This window comes from Oncorhynchus gorbuscha, linkage group LG09, assembly GCF_021184085.1.
Source record: "Oncorhynchus gorbuscha isolate QuinsamMale2020 ecotype Even-year linkage group LG09, OgorEven_v1.0, whole genome shotgun sequence".
Lineage (NCBI taxonomy): Eukaryota > Metazoa > Chordata > Actinopteri > Salmoniformes > Salmonidae > Oncorhynchus > Oncorhynchus gorbuscha.
The window spans coordinates 75,533,668-75,554,812 of record NC_060181.1 but is presented as its reverse complement, the minus strand read 5'-3'; positions in this window follow the sequence as shown (position 1 = coordinate 75,554,812).

The window sequence follows — 21,145 nt, the reverse complement described above, 5'->3', positions numbered from 1 at the left end:
CCTCTAATGTCACATGGTCGCCTTCACACAGACAGCCCAGAGTTGATATAGCTGCTACCTACCTTCTCCCAAATAGGTGAACGCAACAGTGAGGATTTTTGACGGTTAAGTTTAGGCATTAATTCTGATTTGTTAAGGTTTAAGGTTTGGGATAGGGTTAAAACTAAAACTGGATGGTTAGGTTTAGGCATTAATTCTGATTTGTTAAGGTTTAAGATTTGGGATAGTGTTACGGTTTTCTTCTGTCGAAAGAGAGGAGGACCAATATGCATCCTGGTTATTCATAAACATCTTTGATGAAAATACAAACAGTATACAAAAACAATAAACGTGAAAAACTGAAACAGCCCTATCTTTTTTTTAAATAAAAAATAATTTATTATCTTCAATACCATTCATTCTTTACAACTCATAATTTTCATACATACTCAAATAATGGTATTTTAATTAAACTAATTTAACTAAACATAAACCCCAAACAAAACCTCAGGGGAGCATCTTCCCTCCCCGTCACCCTACAAAATACCTTTCCCTATCTCCCCGTCCCTAATCTATCCCCTTACAAATCTAAATGACACCCAGCCCTAAACCCTCCTTCCACCTCTCCCGAGCAGCATGCTGCCCCAACTTCCTCTCCTCCCTCTTCATCCTCCCCCTCAAATCTCCTTCCACCCTCCTCACTATCCCTTCCACCCCGCAATCTTTCCCTGTCTTCACCATGTTCTGCCTGGCTTCCCACAGCCCCCGTTTAAAGAGACTCATGAGAAGCCAGAGCAGAAACCTGTCCCTATCCGTCCCTCTCGCTCTCCCTACACCTCTCTCTAACCTGGCCCACGTCAATACAAAATCCCCCCTTACCAAACCTAACAACACCCGTGCCCTAGCCCATACTACTCCGGCAAAGGCACAGTCCCAAAAGACATGGCGCACAGTCTCCTCCCTGCCACAAGAGGATCTTGGACAGGTGGGGGATTGCACCAAACTATACCGGTACATGATGGAACGTACCGTCAAGCACTTATGGAGGCTCAACCAATTCAGGTCCTTGAGCCTGTTGTCCAGACCCCGCGCCTGCACTCCCTCCCAGACCACTTCCGAGATGCCCACTGCAGGCGCCGGACTCCCTGCCTTTCTGACATCCTCGTACAGGTGCCTGTGATCTAAACCTACTCGGGCAACTTCAACCTCAGGGTGCACACGCAGCCACTTGGCCGCATGACCAAAGTGCCACGGCAGCTGTTCCGCCCGAGGACCCGTGTTAGACCACACCATTACGCTTCTCGCCTGATACGAGAAGAACACCCGCAGGAGGTAACCGGACGGGTGTATCACTGGCAGAGCAAGCTCCGTTAACAAGAAAGAAACAAAAATTGTGTCCAGCTTGAGGGGGAAATGTGGTACCCCCCTACCTCCCTCCCCGATGGGACAGATCATGCGTGCCCTGGCGACCCACTCGCACCTGCCACTCCACATAAACTGAAACACAAGCCTCACTAGAGGCCTCCTCAGACAAGCCGGCAATGGGTAGATGTATGCCAAATACAAAAGAGACGGCAACACATCCACCTTTAGGACCAGGACTTTGCCCATAACAGACAAATACCTAGCCTTCCACATTGCTAGCTTCCTCTGTACCACTGCGATACGCATGTTCCAGTTTAGCGTCGCTGAGCCGGAGGTCTCAAAATGGACCCCGAGAATCCTCAGGGCCCCTCACAGAGAGATATCCCCCCAGGCACATCCGTTCTACCGCGCCATCTTCCAAAAAACTTGACGGAAGACTTTGCATGGTTCATAACTGCTCCTGACGCTCGGGTGAAATCCCCAAAGATGGCAAGGGACCTTGTCAGGCACGAGTCCTTGCACAACAGCAAGGAAGTGTCGTCGGCGTACTGCGTCATCTTAACACGCAGCCCACCACTTCCAGGGATCAACAAGCCTTCCACCCCTGTGTCTGCCCTAATGGCAGCCCCCAGAGGCTCCATGTACAGAACGAAGAGGAGAGCCGAGAGTGGGCACCCCTGCCTGACCCCAGACGAGAGGTCAAAAACGTCACCCAAGTGACTATTTACACTAACTCGGCACCCCGCTCCGACATATAATGTACGAATCCATCCTATGAACTTCTCCCCAAATCCTAATCGACCTAACCTGATCTAGCGCTGCTACCATTAAAGGCAGTCCTCTATCCTCAACCCAAGCGATGGAGAGCGGCCCTCTACCCCGCAACCCATCTAATAGAGCGGCCCTCTACCCCGCACGTCTGATCCTCATGGACGACGTAGGGAAGGGCTGTGTGCAACCGGTCTGCTAAAACCTTTGCAAGTAACTTGTAATCTACACACAGCATGGTCAACGGCCGCCAGTTGCCAAGGTCTGTTACTTCCCCCTTCTTATATAAAAGTGACAGCACACCAACAGCCATTGATCCCCCCGGGAGCCCCGTCTCAAGGATGGCCTTCAAGACTTCGAGGACCACTGGTCCAAGTATACCCCAAAACTTGAGATAAAACTCAGCCGGCAGCCCATCCATCCCAGGCACCTTCCCTTTTCCCATCCTCCTAAGAGCGCTCTCAACCTCTTCTAGTGAAATCTGGGCCTCCATCACTTCTCTAATGTCCTCCGACAACCGCCTGGACAAGTGTTCTAAAAACACATTTCCCTGCTCTACATCTATTTCCCTTTCCTTAAATAAACCTTGGAAATGATCAGTTGTCACCCTAACCATATCCTCTGGTTCTCTAACTATACTACCATTTTCTTCCCTAACACCATGCATTACCTTCCTACTCTGTCTGGCCCTAACCGACTTAAAGAACATAGCAGAACAAGTCTCATTATGTTCTAGAAAGCCACTATGCGCACGCTCCAGGAAAGCTCGAGCCTTCCGCTCCTGCAACTCCCCGAGCTGCGCCTTTAGGGTTGCGGATCTCTCCCAGTCAAACTACCCGCCGAGGTTGCCTGCCTTGTACTCGAGTTCAATTAACCTTTGGATATGATCCACCTCCCTCCTCTCCTCCCTTTTTTTCCTCTTGCAATACCCTATTATAAAAGCCCTAATCCTTACCTTAACTAATTCCCACCACTCTAACACCCCCTCGCACATGGACCGGAGGCCTTCAAGCCTCCAAAAGAAACCATAAAACCCGTCAACAAAAGCCTGCTCCTCCAGCACATCCCGATCGAACTTCCAGTACCCCCTACCAAAGAGGCAGTCTGGCGACACCACCTGCAGGAGCACCCCTTCGTGATCCGAAAAGCAAACAGGCAACAGCCGCCCAGACAACTTACCCAAAGACCTGGGTACAAAAATATAGCCGAGCCTCCGCTCAACCCCCCTGGAGTTGCGTCATGTAGGACCGGCCATTTTCGGAGTAGTGTGCAGACCACCATCTACCAGACCATGGCAAGCCATTAGCCCGGCAATGGAGCCTGCAATGCTATCCCCCCTTTTCCTAAATCTGTATTAAAATCCCCCCTATCACTAATTTCCTATTTGTGACACACAGTGGCGTCAGACAGTCAACCATCTCCATCCTGTCTGCCACCACCTGTGGCCCATACACCACCACTAATCTAAATTTACAATCCCTTATTGTGACATCCACCCCTATAACCCTCCCCTGCATTACCACAAAAGAATCCTCCACTTTTACCCCCCTGTGCCCACACAAAATCCCTACCCCGATGAGTGCACCCCCAATACCCCAAACCGACTCCCCCTTGTCCCACTCCCTCTTAAACCTACTAACATCCCCTCCATCCCTCAGGTGAACCTCCTGTAAAAAACAAAAATCAAACCCCACACCCTCCAAATAACTAAAAACTGCCCTCCTCTTAACAAAATCCCTTAAACCCCTTACATTTAAACTAACAAAATTAAAATTAGACCCCATGAAAAAAATAAAATAAAAACATGTAATACACTCAAATTCTAAACCCAGACAGAAAAAAACAGGAGACTCACCCGATGCTCCCCTGCTCCATATCTACCGGTGAGAACACCATCCGTACTCCCGACACCCCACCCCCCTTCCTCCATCTCACCAACCCAGGATGCAGGAATAGTGTTTGGCTCCGGGGTGCCCTGCACTCTGGGTCTAACCCCACACTCCTCCCCCTCCCCAGTGCTGCAGCTGGTTTGGAAAAAAAAAATAAAAAAAATCGGGGAGGCTGAGTCCCCAAACAAAAAACTCCCCACCTCCTCCTGTACCCAGTCCTGAGTCTTGTTAGGTGTGTCCCCACCCAACAGATGTTGAGGGCCTGGGGAAACCAGCAGCAACCCAGAGGTTTCTCCCACCCCCATCACTCTCTTGGCCATCCCCTCCCTCTCACTGTCGGCCAATCGCACCCTCCTCTTCATTCTCTTCTTTGGTGATGGCGGCAGTGGAGAGATACCACCCTCCCGCCAGCTCCTCCACCATACCCCTCATACCCCTCATCTCTTCCACCAGGGCACTTTCCCCCCCAGTCCACTTGCTCTTCCACCGTCTCCTTCTCCACCACTCCTCCCTCGCTTTCTTCTCTCTCATGCTCCTCCACTCGGTTGCCTTCTTCCGCCGCTTTTCCTGGTTCTCCTACTCCCGTGCCTTCCGTTTCCTTCTCTCTTCCATTCACCGCTTCTTGCTCCTCCTCCTTCCATGCGACCTTCCCCTCTGGACCTGTACTCTGGTCATGAGGTGTGCTTCCTTCCCCTCCTCTTCTTCCCCCATCCCCCGCTCCTGCTCCCCCCCCCCAGCCGCAGACGCATATGACCTCTGACGAGCCAGGCACCCCCGCCACAGGTGTGATGACGAGCCACACCCATGGCACGCCTTAGGCTTGTCACAATCCCTCGCCTCGTGTTCCTCAGATCCACAAAGTCTGCATATTCTTGTGCTGCACGAGGCGAATATGTGTCCGTAGGCCATACAGCACCTGCAAAATGGGGGCTGACGTGCATAAAACAACGTCCCCCTGTCAGCCCCTAGGGAGGACAAAGCAGGAGGATGGAGGTAGCCACCATGGCCCTTTGGGTCCTCTCTGAGGAGGGCCTGGAAGCCTCTCCTCCCATTCCAAAACCCAAGGGAGTCTTTGAGGTACCTTGCTGAGGAGACGTTATCCATGTATCTCCCCAGAAAAGCCCTCACCTCTTCGTCCTTAACGTAAGGGTTGTAAATGTTGACAGTTACAACCCTAAAGTTATTCTTCGCCAGGCTTGTTATTTCATAGTGGCTCATCGGCCTCTCACCTCCCACTGTTCTTGCCCTTCTCAGGATATCATCGTGTTTTTCCTCTGTATATAGTGCCACGTCGTATGCTCCCTCCAACGAGTTGCCTTGGAAACAAAACACTTCCTTCACAGTCAGCTTTAGAATCCCCATCAATATTATCCTTCCAAAAGTTTCCCGTCCTAAAGGCTCCAACTCCTTTTCCTTCCAAGCAAACCGAATCATGTTGGCCAGCCCAATCCCAGGGACCGACCGTGTTGATGTATTTTGCATCATCTCTGCAAGGAGAATGGTGCTCGTTCTCTTCTCTTCCAAAACAAGGAAAAAAGAAAAACCAAAGTGACTGAGCCTATTCTGGTGCAACAAACACAGAGACAGGAACAATCACCCACAAAATACTCAAAGAATATGGCTGCCTAAATATGGTTCCCAATCAGAGACAACGATAAACACCTGCCTCTGATTGAGAACCACTCTAGGCAACCATAGACTTACCTAGAATACTATACTAGACACAACCCAATTAATCTACAAAACCCCTAGACAAGACAAAAACACATAATCACCCATGTCTTACCCTGGCCTAACCACAAAATACTAAGGCCAGGGCGTGACAGATAGGAATAAGACTAAAACAACTGGATGGTTAGGTTTAGGCATTAATTCTGATTTGTTAAGGTTTAAGGTTTGGGATAGGGTTAAGAATAAAACAAATGGATGGTTAGATTTAGGCATTAATTCTGATTTGTTAAGGGGTAAGGTTTGGGATAGGGTTAAGACTAAAACAACTGGATGGTTAGGTTTAGGCATTAATTCTGATTTGTTAAGGTTTGGGATAGGGTTAAGACTAAAACAACTGGATGGTTAGGTTTAGGCATTAATTCTGATTTGTTAAGTTTTAAGGTTTGGGATAGGGTTAAGACTAAAACAACTGGATGGTTAGGTTTAGCCATTAATTCTGATTTGTTAAGGTTTAAGGTTTGGGATAGGGTTAAGACTAAAACAACTGGATGGTTAGGTTTAGGCATTAATTCTGATTTGTTAAGGTTTAAGGTTTGGGATAGGGTTAAGACTAAAACAACTGGATGGTTAGGTTTAGGCATTAATTCCGAATGGTTAAAGTAAAGGTAATAAAAAAATGTAAAAACGAACAGTGCCTAGCACTGGGATTGAACCCATGATCCTTGGAGCCGATCCCCACCCAAAACACCTTAGCAAGACATGAGCCTACTTGATGCTAATATCGCTCACCGTTGCTCCCCTAGTGGCCAGTATTGAAATAATCTCCGGAAGTCCCGAGGACCTGGACAAACCTAAAATATTGCATTGGATCTGAGATGCAACTAGTTGCCAAACTACTGCCCTGTGGAAAGCCTCGCCTGTGGTAACTTCTAACACCTTTGTTTCACATAGAGAAAAAGAGAGAGAGCTCTTTCTCTATCTCTTCATCTCTCTCCCTCTCCTATTTCCTCTAACTGCTGCTGCCTTGCTTATTAATAAGACCAACTGAATGGATCTTTAGAATTAGGATCTATCATCAGAGAAAAGATGAGATAGTCCAGGAGAAGACCATCAGTAGTCTCCAGGGAGGGATATTGTGATCATTCATTACAGTAACATTCTCTCAGAGTGGCTATTGTGGGACATAAACCGTCTGAGTGGTTCAATTCCCCAGAAATACATTAAAATGTCACGACATAACCAATTGGTTATTAATGGTTCTGCCAGGCGCAGGAAGAAAAATGCCAAGCTGGGAATAAATACAGAAGGCTTCAGAAAGAAAAGCATAGTGAGTTCTCAAGGAAAGTTCAGCGTAGCCATACTGGGTAATGGAGTGAACAATGTAGCGATACTGGGTAATGGAGTGAACGATGTAGCCATACTGGGTAATGGAGTGAACGATGTAGCCATACTGGGTAATGGAGTGAACGATGTAGCCATACTGGGTAATGGAGTTAACGATGTAGCCATACTGGGTAACGGGGTGAACGATGTAGCCATACTGGGTAACGGGTTGAATGATGTAGCCATACTGGATAATGGGTTGAATGATGTAGCCATACTGGGTAATGGGGTGAATGATGTAGCCATACTGGATAATGGGGTGAATGATGTAGAAATACTGAGTAATGGAGTGAATGATGTAGCCATACTGGGTAATGGGGTGAACGATGTAGCCATACTGGGTAACCGGGTGACGATGTAGCCATACTGGGTAATGGAGTGAACGATGTAGCCATACTGGGTAATGGAGTGAACGATGTAGCTATATTGGGTAAAGGGGTGAACGATGTAGCCATACTGGGTAACCGGGTGACGATGTAGCCATACTGGGTAATGGAGTGAACGATGTAGCCATACTGGGTAATGGGGTGAACGATGTAGCCATACTGGGTAACCGGGTGACGATGTAGCCATACTGGGTAATGGGATGAATGATGTAGCCATACTGGGTAATGGGATGAATGATGTAGCCATACTGGGCAATGGGTTGAATGATGTAGCCATACTGGATAATGGGTTGAATGATGTAGCCATACTGGGTAACCGGTTGACAATGTAGCCATACTGGGTAATGGGATGAATGATGTAGCCATACTGGGTAACCGGGTGATGATGTAGCCATACTGGGTAATGGGATGAATGATGTAGCCATACTGGGTAATGGAATGAATGATGTAGCCATACTGGATAATGGGGTGAATGATGTAGCCATACTGGGTAATGGGGTGAATGATGTAGCCATACTAGGTAATGGGGTGAACGATGTAGCCTAGTGTTGCTGTACCAACACAAGTGAGTCTTTAGATTTCAGTCTAATTGACTACCATTCTCAGTAAAATAATGTTAAATTTCAACGTGTAAATTAAACATCGGCCTGCTGGTATAATCATGGTCGACCTTATTGTAGTCAACAGCAACTCAATTACAATTAACCGATTTAACAATGAAACGAAAGTCAGTTAGGCTAATTTCTCATGGCTCGTCATAAGAAGATGATATTCAATGTCAAGAATACCAACCTAAGAAAAGACCCTTGGCTGTCCAGGATAGTACATGCTGACTGATTAACACTACAATCAGTGGATTGTGTGTGTTTGTGATTAAGCCCCCAGCTAAGAAGAGTTGTTCCAATCACACAGTGTGGGGTCTGCTGTACCCTCTCAGGGGGAGAGGTTGGAAGGAGGGAGATGGGGGAGGGTCAAGCCCATCCAAATACAGTGGGGAGAACAAGTTTTTGATACGCTGACGATTTTGCAGGTCTTCCTACTTACAAAGCATGTGGAGGTCTGTAATTTTTTTAATCATAGGTACACTTCAACTGTGAGAGATGGAATCTCAAACAAAAATCCAGAAAATCACATCTACTGTTTGCTGATGATCTAACCTAACGAAATCGTTCTATGTACAGACTCAGTGAGCATAGCCCTGCTATTGAGAAAGGCCGCCCAAGGCAGACTTGGCTCTCAAGAGAAGACAGGCTACGTGCACACTGCCCACAAAATGAGGTGGAAACTGAACTGCACTTCCTAACCTCCTGCCAAATGTATGACTATATTAGATACACATATTTCCCTCAGATTACACAGAGCCACAAAGAATTCAAAAACAAACCGCATTTTGATCAACTCCCATATCTGGGTGAAATGCCACAGTGTGCCATCACAGCAGCAAGATGTGCGACCTGTTGCCACAAGAAAAGGGCAACCAGTGAAGAACAAACACCATTGTAAATACAACCCATATTTATGTTGATTTATTTTCCCTTTTGTACTTTAACAATGCACACAATATGACATTTGAAATGTCTTTATTCTTTTGGAACTTTTGTGAGTGTTATTTTGTTTATTTCACTTTCGTTTATTATCGATTTCACTTGCTTTGGTAATGTAAATATATGCCATGCCAACAAAACCCGTAAATTGAAATTGAGAGGGAGAGAGAGAGAGAGAGAGGAGGAGAGGAAAGGTAGGAGAGTATATTTACTTAAGCATTTGTGAGCGGACCAAGTAATTGGGCATCACTCTAAAGCGGGAAGGTGGAATAAACGAGTCAGGAGTAGGTTTTCTTGATTTAACACAGTTCTCTATTGAGGGCATTTGGTCAACAAAAACATTTCAACATAATCAATGAAAATCTTCCAAGGAAAAAAACATACATCTTCTCCAGATGAAACAGGAACACAATAGGATTATCTTTAAGCTACAACAAAAAGTCACGGGCTTGTCACCGTCTTAGTGGTTCTTCCTGGATAGCTCCTCTCTCTCGGTGGCCATCTTTCCAGAGATAGTTTCCCTCCCTCTCTGCTGGTTCCATTCTCTCTCTCTTATAGGGGAAGGAGAGTATGTCATTAGTACCGTCAGCTGTGCTTAATTGCCTCTGGTTACCTTGTCTCCCATGCCTTGTTGGGCTACTATCCATGAGCCCAGCCTGCCCTCTGGTGGTCCTTCCACACATTAAATACACTACCAGTATGCTACTGTCTCAACTCTTAACAGTATAAAACACACTGCTTTACGACTCACAGCAGCGTACTGTCTAGCAGAAGGGCTGCTTCTATTCCTCCATCTGCCTGAGCCTCTTCACTTAGAGAGAAAGCGTAGCCTTCCATGATGTTAGACACATAGCTGTTTGAGGAGACTAAAGTGCACCTCAATCTAAGCTGAAACAACTTCAACGCTGCCACTACTGCTGAGTGAGGAGCAGAGAGAATCACGTAGAGTGTCTGCTGCTACGGCTGATAGACCCAGGCACTACAGGCAGGGCTCTTCATTACACTCTAAAGACACAAACTGTCACTTCTATTACAGCCGACCACAGCCTGACTGAGTGGACAGAGAAAAATGGCACCAAAACATTGAGTTCCTTGGAGATGGTGGGAGGGTGGGTGGGTGGAGCGGGATGGGGGAGAGAGGGGGCTGTGATGGATGCCTGTGTGACACAGGCGGACGGGGTGAGGAGGGGGTAAGGCAGCCGTGGGCTTTAATAGTTGAAAGCCGGTGTGTGTGTGTTCGGACTGTGGAGTCCAAGTCCATATGCGCACACACATGCAGACACCACCCCTTGACCCACCGACCAGAGCAGAGTGAGAATGAACACACACACAGAGCGAGACCATGCAGCCCAGTCGTGTCAAGCTGAGAGCGGCTCACTAAGGAGGTTCTGTCAGTGCTCCTTCGGCTCCATGTCAAAACAGACAGCCTCCATATTCAACAGATAAAGAAAGCTGCCCACGCAATGGGAATACACAAGCAGAGCCAGCCTGCCAATCTACTGAATTTAGCCCAGATTTGTCCAGCTAAGTAATTTCAACAAAAATAATCAATGTGATGATGTCAAAGTGGAAAACTGATTGGATTTGCAAAAAGTCTGCAATTTAAGGGCATTTCGTATTTTTTTCAGCAAACTTAACATTTTTATTTTATTTTACAGATACCCACAAGGAACATCCTACTGCATCCCTGTCTTCTAAGGTCTTTGAAAGCCAAGTTAACAAACAGATTTACCGACCATTTCAAATCCCATCGTACCTTCTCCGCTATGCAATCTGGTTTCAGAGCTGGTCATGGGTGCACCTCAGCCACGCTCAAGGTCCTAAAAGACATCATAACCACCATCAATAAGAGACATTACTGTGCAGCCGTATTCATTGACCTGGCCAAGGCTTTCAATTCTGTCAATCACCACATTCTTATTGGCAGACTCGACAGCCTTCGTTTCTCAAATGATTGCCTCGCCTGGTATACCAACTACTTCTCTGATACAGTTCAAAATGTCAAATCAGAGGGCCTGTTGTCCGGACCTCTACCAGTCTCTATGGGGGTGCCACAGGGTTCAATTCTCGGGCCGACTCTCTTCTCTGTCTCTTCTCTGTATACATGATGTTGCTCTTGCTGCTAGTGATTCTCTGATCCACCTCTACGCAGACGACACCATTCTGTATACCTCTGGCCCTTCTTTGGACACTGTGCTAACCTCCAGACGAGCTTCAATACCATACAACTCTCCTTCCGTGGCCTCCAACTGCTCTCAAATGCAAGTAAAACTAAATGCATGTTATTCAATCGATCACTGCCTGCACCTGCCCGCAGAGAATCACCAGCAGCCAGAGCGACATCATTGATGTATACAGAGAAGAGAGTCGGCCCGAGAATTGAACCCTGTGGCACGCCCATAGACTCTGCCAGAGTTCTGGACAACAGGTCGGACCAGAGTCGAAAGCCTTGGCCAGGTCGATGAATACAGCTGCACAGTATTGTCTCTTATCGATGGCGGTTATGATATCGTTTAGGACCTTGAGCGTGGCTGAAGTGAACCCATGACCAGCTCTGAAACCAGGTTGCATAGCGGAGAAGGTACATTTGGTTTCGAAATGGTCGGTAATCTGTTTGTTAGCTTGACTTTCAAAAACCTTAGAAAGGCAGGGTAGGATAGATATAGGTTCAGGTCTAGAGTGTCTCCCCCTTTGAAGAGGGGGATGACCGCATCAGCTTTCCAATCTTTGGGAATCTCAGATGATATGAAAGAGAGGTTAAACAGGCTAGTAATAGGGGTTGCAACAATTTCGGCAGATCATTTTACAAAGAGAGGGTCCAGATTGTCTAGCCCGGCTGATTTGTAGGGGTCCAGATTTTGCAGCTCTTTCAGAACATCAGCTTTCTGGATTTGGGTGAAAGAGAAATGGGGGAGGCTTTGGTGAGTTGCTGTGGGGGGTGCAGGGCTGTTGACCAGGGTAGGAGTAGCCATGTGGAAAGCATGGCCAACCGTAGAAAAATGCTTATTGAAATTCTCAATTATTGTGGATTTATTGGTGGTGACATTGCTACCTAGCCTCAGTGTGATGGGCAGCTGGGAGGAAGTGCTTTTATTCTCCATGAACTTTACAGTGTCCCAGAACATTTTTGAGTTTGTGCTACAGGGCATCAAGCTTAGATTGTAGGATGGCCGGGGTGTTAAGCATGTCTCAGTTTAGGTCACCTAGCAGCACAAGCTCTGAAGATAGATGGGGGGCAATCAATTCACATATGGTATCCAGGGCACAGCTGGGGGCAGAGGGTGGTCTATAGCAAGCGACAACAGTGAGAGACTTGAAAGGTTGATTTTTATAAGTGGAAGCTCGAATTGTTTGGGTACAGACCTGGACAGTAAGGCAGAACACTACAGGCTATCTCTGCAGTAGATTGCAACTCGGCCCTCTTCGGCAGTTCTATCTTGTCGGGAAATGTTATCGTTAGGGATGGATATTTCTGGGTTTTTGGTGGTCTTCCTAAGCCAGGATTCTGACACGGCTAGGACATCCGGGTTGGCAGAGTGTGCTAAAGCAGTGAATAAAACACACTTAGGGAGGAGGATTCTAATGTTAACATGCATGAAACCAAGGCTTTTACGGTAACAGAAGTCAACAAATGAGAGCACCTGGGGAATAGGAGTGGAGCTAGGCACTGCAGGGCCTGGATTAACCTCTACATGAACAGAGGAGGAGTAGGATAAGGGTACGGCTAAAGGCTATAAGAACTGGGCGTCTAATATATTCGGAACAGAGAGTAAAAGGAGCAGGTTTCTGGGCGCGATAGAATAGATTCAAGGCATAATGTACAGACAAAGGTATGGTAGGATGTGAATACAGTGGAGGTAAACCTAGGCATTGAATGATGATGAGAGAGAGAGATTGTCTCTAGAAACATAATTTAAACCAGGTGATGTCACCGCATGTGTGGGAGGTGGAATTAAAGGTTTAGCTAAGGCATATTGAGCAGAGCTAGAGGCTCTACAGTGAAATAAGACAATCACTAACCAGAACAGCAATGGACAAGGCATATTCTGGCATGCGTAGCCGAGTGATCATAGGGGTCCAGTGAGTAGTTAGGCTGGCTAGAGACACGGCGATTCAGACAGCTAGCGGGCAGGGGCTAGCAAGTTAGCAGAAGGGCCTTAGAGGGACGTCGTGACGGAAGAAGTCTGTTATAGCCTCCTCGTGCGGAGCCTCCTCGTGTGGTTTACGTCGGCAGACCAGTCATGATGGATTAGTAGGGTTCCGTGTAGTAAAGGGGTCCAGTCCAATTGGCAATTTAGGTATAGTGGCCCAAGTAATTGGCCGATGGACCTATTCAGCTAACAGTCCGATATGCTCTAGACAGCTAGCAGGCTGCGGCTAGCAGCTAACAGATGGGCATTCAGGGGACGTCGCGACGTTGTAGCCAGTTGAAGAACCCCCTCGGGCAGATTACGTCGGTAGTCCAGTCGTGAAGGATCGGTGGGGCTCCGAACCGACAGTAAAAGGGGTCCAGGCCAATTGGCAAAATAGGAATTGATGCCCAGGAGTGGCTGATAGACCTCATCAGCTAGCCGGGAAATGGGCCTAGCATGGGCTAGCTCCAGGCTAATTGGTGCTTACTTCGGGACAGAGACGTTAGCCAGGAGTAGCCATTCGGATTGCAGCTAGCTAGCTGTGATGATCCAGGTGAAAAGGTTCAGAGCTTGCGGTAGGATATGGAGAGAAAATAAGTTGGGTATGCTCTGGTTTGAATCACGTTGTGCAAACTGGCGTGAGTTTTCGAGCTAAAGGTTAGCTGATGACCGCTAACAGTGGTTAGCTGACTAGTAGCTAGTTAGCTGGCTAGCTTCTGCTGGGGTTCCGGTTCAAAAGTAAAGAAAAATACTTTAGAAAAAAAGCAGATCCAAATCACCACATTGGGTGAGGCGGGTTGCAGGAGAGTATTCTGAAGTTGAGGTTTAGAAGTCAACATTAGAGTTGGTAAGTGCATGAGAAAATGGTACATTTACTAATTCATCTGTTTCTGATTCTTTGTCTCAGTTGGAGCTCCATTAATCCAGTAGTCAGTCTACTTTTTAAAGGTGATAGGTCTTTTACTACTACAATATATAATTTGCACTATTTTGTCACTGTTTTACATGTAAAACATAGATGTTCTGCAGTTATATTCTGCCCCCCTCAGCTCTCCTGTGCTCCCTAGTTAAGACGGAGCCTGTATACAACAATGAGACTGACTACCACTGAAGGCAGCACTGGACAGCCATGCAGGCGACGGTAACACCAAACACAGTTTCAGCCTCTCATTTCTCCCTTTAAAACAGAACCTAACACACATGCATACTCACAGATGATGTTTGTGTACCAGCCATATTAAAACTAACTATCACCAAGTTTACCATTGCAGACAGCCGTTTCCCTTTGCACCGATACACATACGCTGTTCTTGTGATGTCACCATTACTCTCCTTTGTTTCAAAATATGTTTTTACAATATTTATTCAAAATCTTACATTTTCTTTCTCCTAGGAATCATATTTTATGCAGTGCTGGTTATATGGACAATCAAACACGTCAGCTGTTGCTTCATTGGATAATAAAATTGCCACGCAATCTTATATCTTGTGCAATCTCTCCATTCTTTTGAAGGAATATGTATTGACCTAAATGAAATTCTCTGAAGGGTCAGGAAGGAATCCAGCAGGTTGTCCTACAGGAAAATGGCCCTGGAAATGTTGTGGAATTACCTGCAGGACTCTTACCTACAGGATATCCCACAGGATATGAGGCCATTTTGGTGTAGGACAATTCCTGCAGGTATTCCTTCTGGAAACAATCGTGCAGGATTTATTTGAGGACTATCTGCAGGATTCCTGCAGGATTGTTTTCCTAAAGGACTACCTGCATGATTCCTACAGGATCCTGCAGGAATAGTCCTACAGGAAAGTGCCCCCCCAAAAAATCCTGTGGGATACCCTGCAGGACTCACTATTCCTGCAGGATATATATTCTGCAGGATTGTTTTCCTGAAGGACAACCTGAATGATTCCTACAGGTATTGTCTAACAGGCCCCGAAAATCCTGTGGGATATCCCATAAGACTTCCTATAAAATATATATCCTGCAGGATTCCTGCAAAATTGTTCGTGCAGGATTCCTGTAGGACTTTTTTGTAAGGGGCCTGCTCCTCTGTTCTTACTTCTTTCGTTTTCTTTCTTTCTTACACCTCGCTCCCCACCTCATCTTTCTTCCTCTGTTTTTATTATGCACACTAGATGTGCATTGATGTACAGATTGATCTCATATTTATAATATTACAACTATATTTATAATGCATGTATTATGTATTTATAACAATTCTTTCAATAAAGAATTTCACTTTCTCCACTGGAATTGGTTCACATTCTCTACTGATTGAAATTAAGTGATGAAATACTACTGTACATACAAATCAACCTTTAACTGTAACTTCTCCTCTGTTGAATGAAGAGAGTCAGACCGAAATGCAGCGTGTAGGTTACTCATGACTTTAATGAAATTAATCGTGGTACATGAAAATAACTGTATATGAAAACAACAAACGAAACGTGAAACCTATTACAGCCTATCTGGTGACTACAACACTAAGACAGGAACAAACACCCACAAATTACAACGCGAAAGACAGGCTGTCTAAATACGGTTCTCAATCAGAGACAACGACAAGCACCGGACTCTGATTGAGAATCGCCCCAGGCAACCAAACCTAACTAGACACACCCCTAATCAGCCGCAATCCCAAATAATACAAACCCCAATACGAAACACAACATATAAACCCATGTCACACCCTGGCCTACCCAAATATATAACAAAAACACAAAATACAATGACCAAGGCGTGACAGAACCCCCCCCCCCCCTAAGGTGCGGACTCCGGGACGCACCTCAAGAGCATAGGGAGGGTCCGGGTGGGCGTCTGTCCATGGTGGCGGTTCTGGCTCGGGACGTGGACCCCACTCCATAAATGTCCTAGTTCCTCCCCTTCACGTCCTGGGATAATCCACCTTCCCCGCTGACCATGGCCTAATAGTCCTCACCCTGATCCCCACATAACTGAGGGGCAGCTCGGGACCGAGGGGCAGCTCGGGACAGAGGGGCAGCTCAGGACCGAGGGGCATCTCGGGACAGAGGGGCAGCTCGGGACAGAGGGGCAGCCTGGGACAGCGGGGCAGCTCGGGACAGAGGGGCATCTCAGGACAGAGGGGCAGCCCGGGACAGAGGGGCAGCTCAGGACAGAGGGGCAGCTCGGGACAGAGGGGCAGCTCGGGACAGAGGGGCAGCTCAGGACAGAGGGGCAGCTCAGGACAGAGGGGCATCTCGGGACAGAGGGGCAGCCCGGGACAGAGGGGCAGCCCGGGACCGAAGCAGCCCGGTACTGAGGGGAAGCCCGGTACTGAGAGGCAGCCCAGTACTGAGAGGAAGCCCAGTACTGAGAGGAAGCCCAGTACTGAGAGGAAGCTCAGTACTAAGAGGAAGCTCAGGCAGGTAGTAGGTTCCGGTAAATCCTGGCTGGCTGGTGGAACTGGATGATTCAGGTTGTCTGGCCGATCTAGAAGATCTTGGCAGACTGGCACTTCTGGCGGATCTTGGCAGACTGGCACTTCTGGCGGATCCTGGCAGACTGGCGACGCTGGGCAGACTGGCGGTGCTGGGCAGACTGGGAGCACTGGGCGCGCTGGGCAGACTGGGAGCACTGGCCGCGCTGGGCAGACTGGGAGCACTGGCGGAGCTGGGCAGACTGGGAGCACTGGCCGCGCTGGGCAGACTGGGAGCACTGGCCGCGCTGGGCCGACTGGGAGCACTGGCGTCGCTGGACAGACAGGAGACTCCGGCAGGGCAGGAGAGGAGAAAGGCTCTGGCTGCGCTAAATAGGCGGGAGATTCCGGCATCGCAGGAGAGGAGAAAAGCGCTGGCTGCGTTGAACAGGCGAGGCGCACTGGAGGCCTGGTGCGTGGTGCTGGAACTGGTGGTACTGGCGCGAGGACATGCACAGGAAGCCTGGTGCGGGGAGCTGCTACCGGAGGACTGGTGTGTGGAGGTGGCACAGGATGGGCTAGACCGTGAAGGCGTACTGGAGATCATGAGAGCAGTGTAGGCACAGGACGTGCAAGGCTAGGGATGCGCACAGGAGGCCTGGTGCGTGAGGCTGGCACCAACTTCACCAGCTGACTAACACGCACCTCAGGTTGAGTATAGCGCGCTAACTCAGGTGCTATTAAATCCCCGACACGATCCGTCGGACGAATATTATATCTATAGCACCAAGCTAGCAAGTCCCTCATTACTCTCCACTCCACTTTCCCCATTAACTCCTTCACAGTCTCTGCTTCGCTCACCTCTAACACTGGCTCTGGTTCTGGTCTCCTCCTTGGCTCCTCACGATGAACAAGGAGAGTTGGCTCAGGTCTATCTCCTGACTCAGCCATACTCTCCCTAACCCCCCCCCCAATAAATTTTTGGGGGTGACTTTCCGGTTTCCAACCGCGTCGCCGTGCTGCCTCCTCATACTTGCGCCTCTCCGCTTTAGCTGCTTCTATTTCCTCCTTGGGACGGCGATATTCTCCCGGCTGCGCCCAGGGTCCTTTTCCGTCTAATATCATCTCCCAAGACCAGAAGTCCTCATATTGCTGCTCCTCACAATTAACAGGGAGAGTAGGCTCAAGTCTGACTCCTGACTCAGCCACTCTCTCTCTGCGCTCTCCCCCGTTACTTTTGGTTTTCGCTCTGCGCCTCCGTGCTTTCCTTTTCGACTCCATACATCTATAGCCCTCTTTGCATTGCTGTAGGGAATCCCAGGCGGGCTCCTGCACTCGCTCTGGGTCGGCCGCCCACCTGTCGATTTCTTCCCACGTAGTATACTCCATGCTTCTGCTGTCCATAACGTCCTCCTTCAGATCCTGCCAGTTCACACACTGCTCGGTCTGTGAGTGGTGGGTGTTTCTGTAACATCTTTCATCTGTTGAATGAAGAGAGTCAGACCGAAATGCAGCGTGTAGGTTACTCATGACTTTAATGAAGATAATCGCTGTACATGAAATAACTGTATATGAAAACAACAAACGAAACGTGAAACCTATTACAGCCTATCTGGTGACTACAACACTAAGACAGGAACAAACACCCACAAACTACAACGCGAAAGACAGGCTGTCTAAATACGGTTCTCAATCAGAGACAACGACAAGCACCTGACTCTGATTGAGAATCGCCCCAGGCAACCAAACCTAACTAGACACACCCCTAATCAGCCGCAATCCCAAATAATACAAACCCCAATACGAATACAACAAATATAAACCCATGTCACACCCTGGCGTGACATTAACTGCTGAAGTGTATAAATAGTAGTACATACATGCAGACCAGTGAAATCTCTTCGGAGGAGGAAGGGGAGGACCATCCTCAGTGAATTTCATAAAAATAAAATTGTAAAACATTTTTTCCAAAATGAAGAAGACAGAGATTTACATATATTTTTTTCCTCTCAGTTTCACTTACTAAGCTAGCAAATGCAGCTAGCTAGTTTCGCCTACTCAAACACCCTGCTCAAACAGAGAATTGCTATGTTAGCTAGCTGGTTAAGACTATCCAACACAACACTGGAACTCTTCCAAGTCAAGGTAAGCTTTGGGTTTGACTAATTTATTGTCACCGGGGCCTGCCGGTGTAAGTGCTAAATTGCTTACTGACTACACAGTAATGTTACTGCATGATTGTAGTGGGTTTACTAGCACGTTAGTTCTATTAGCTACAACGACTATGACCTTACTTTAGCTAATATGGTGACAATGATGTATGCTGTGTGTAGCGGTAATGATATGGTTTGGCTTGGAAAGGTTTTTTTGCCTGGTCACCTGCAGTTGATATGTTGTGCATTGAAGTCCACAGACGAAGGCACAAGGTAAGAGGAGGAGAGCGGATAAATGTGAGAAGGAATACAACGTGGCTGCTAATAAAGTGATCTATTTTGTGTGATCAGGGTGTATTCATTCTGCCGATTCCTCTGAAAAATGTTTCTTAAGGTGAAGCAAACGAAACAAAACGGGGATAAACAGACCTGAATTTGTCCAATAGAAACTAATTAGCATATATGTTGAAAACTTTCATCCATAGGTTAGGTTGTAGCAGCCTCATGATGGGTATAGAGAAAATATTAGTATGATGTAGTAGGCCAGACCTATTGCTGTACATTGGACTGGGACATTGGACTGGGTGAATGGAATATGAAGGACAGTCATCCAATCTGATGTAATAGAAATAAGGCCATGCTCATGAGAAGAAAAAAAATTGTCCCCCCACTGATGCAGACACAGCATCATTCAAAGACTGGAGTTTGATACTCCTGGGATTGGATTTGATTGAAAAAGAATGTCTCACAGACATTCATGCCTGAACAGCACCTTTATATGCCAAGATAAGGTGCCTTGCGAAAGTACTCGGCCCCCTTGAACTTTGCAACCTTTTGCCACATTTCAGGCTTCAAACAAAGATATAAAACTGTATTTTTTTGTGAAGAATCAACAACAAGTGGGATACAATCATGAAGTGGAACGACATTTATTGGATATTTCAAACTTTTTTAACAAATGAAAAACTGAAAAATTGGGCGTGCAAAATTATTCAGTTAATACTTTGTAGCACCACATTTTGCTGCGATTACAGCTGTAAGTCGCTTGGGGTATGTCTCTATCAGTTTTGCACATCGAGAGACTGAAATTTTATCCCATTCCTCCTTGCAAAACAGCTCGAGCTCAGTGAGGTTGGATGGAGAGCATTTGTGAACAGCAGTTTTCAGTTCTTTCCACAGATTCTCGATTGGATTCAGGTCTGGACTTTGACTTGGTCATTCTAACACCTGGATATGTTTATTTTTGAACCATTCCATTGTAGATTTTGCTTTATGTTTTGGATCATTCTCTTGTTGGAAGACAAATCTCTGTCCCAGTCTCAGGTCTTTTGCAGACTCCATCAGGTTTTCTTCCAGAATGGTCCTGTATTTGGCTCCATCCATCTTCCCATCAATTTTAACCATCTTCCCTGTCCCTGCTGAAGAAAAGCAGGCCCAAACCATGATGCTGCCACCACCATGTTTGACAGTGGGGATGGTATGTTCAGGGTGATGAGCTGTGTTGCTTTTACGCCAAACATAACGTTTTGCATTATTGCCAAAAAGTTCAATTTTGGTTTCATCTGACCAGAGCACCTTCTTCCACATGTTTGGTGTGTCTCCCAGGTGGCTTGTGGCAAACTTTAAACAACATTTTTTATGGATATCTTTAAGAAATGGCTTTCTTCTTGCCACTCTTCCATAAAGGCCAGATTTGTGCAATATACCACTGATTGTTGTCCAATGGACAGAGTCTCCCACCTCAGCTGTAGATCTCTGCAGTTCATCCAGAGTGATCATGGGCCTCTTGGCTACATCTCTGATCAGTCTTCTCCTTGTATGAGCTGAAAGTTTAGAGGGACGGCCAGGTCTTGGTAGATTTGCAGTGGTCTGATACTCCTTCCATTTCAATATTATCGCTTGCACAGTGCTCCTTGGGATGTTTAAAGCTTGGGAAAACTTTTTGTATCCAAATCCGGCTTTAAACTTCTTCACAACAGTATCTCAACCTGCCTGGTGTGTTCCTTGTTCTTCATGATGCTCTCTGCGCTTTTAACGGACCTCTGAGACTATCACAGTGCAGGTGCATTTATAAGGAGACTTGATTACACACAGGTGGATTGTATTTATCATCATTAGTCATTTAGGTCAACATTGGATCATTCAGAGATCCTCACTGAACTTCTGGAGAGAGTTTGCTGCACTGAAAGTAAAGGGGCTGAATAATTTTGCACGCCCAATTTTTCAGTTTTTGATTTGTTAAAAATGTTTGAAATATTCAATAAATGTCGTTCCACTTCATGATTGTGTCCCACTTGTTGTTGATTCTTCACAAAAAAATACAGTTTTATATCTTTATGTTTGAAGCCTGAAATGTGGCAAAAGGTCGCAAAGTTCAAGGGGGCCGAATACTTTCGCAAGGCACTGTAGAGTACATGTTCAGTGAATATATTCAATGTACAGGCTACAATGTGGGAAAGTCTTGCTTGGTAATAACTATATGTATACATGACTT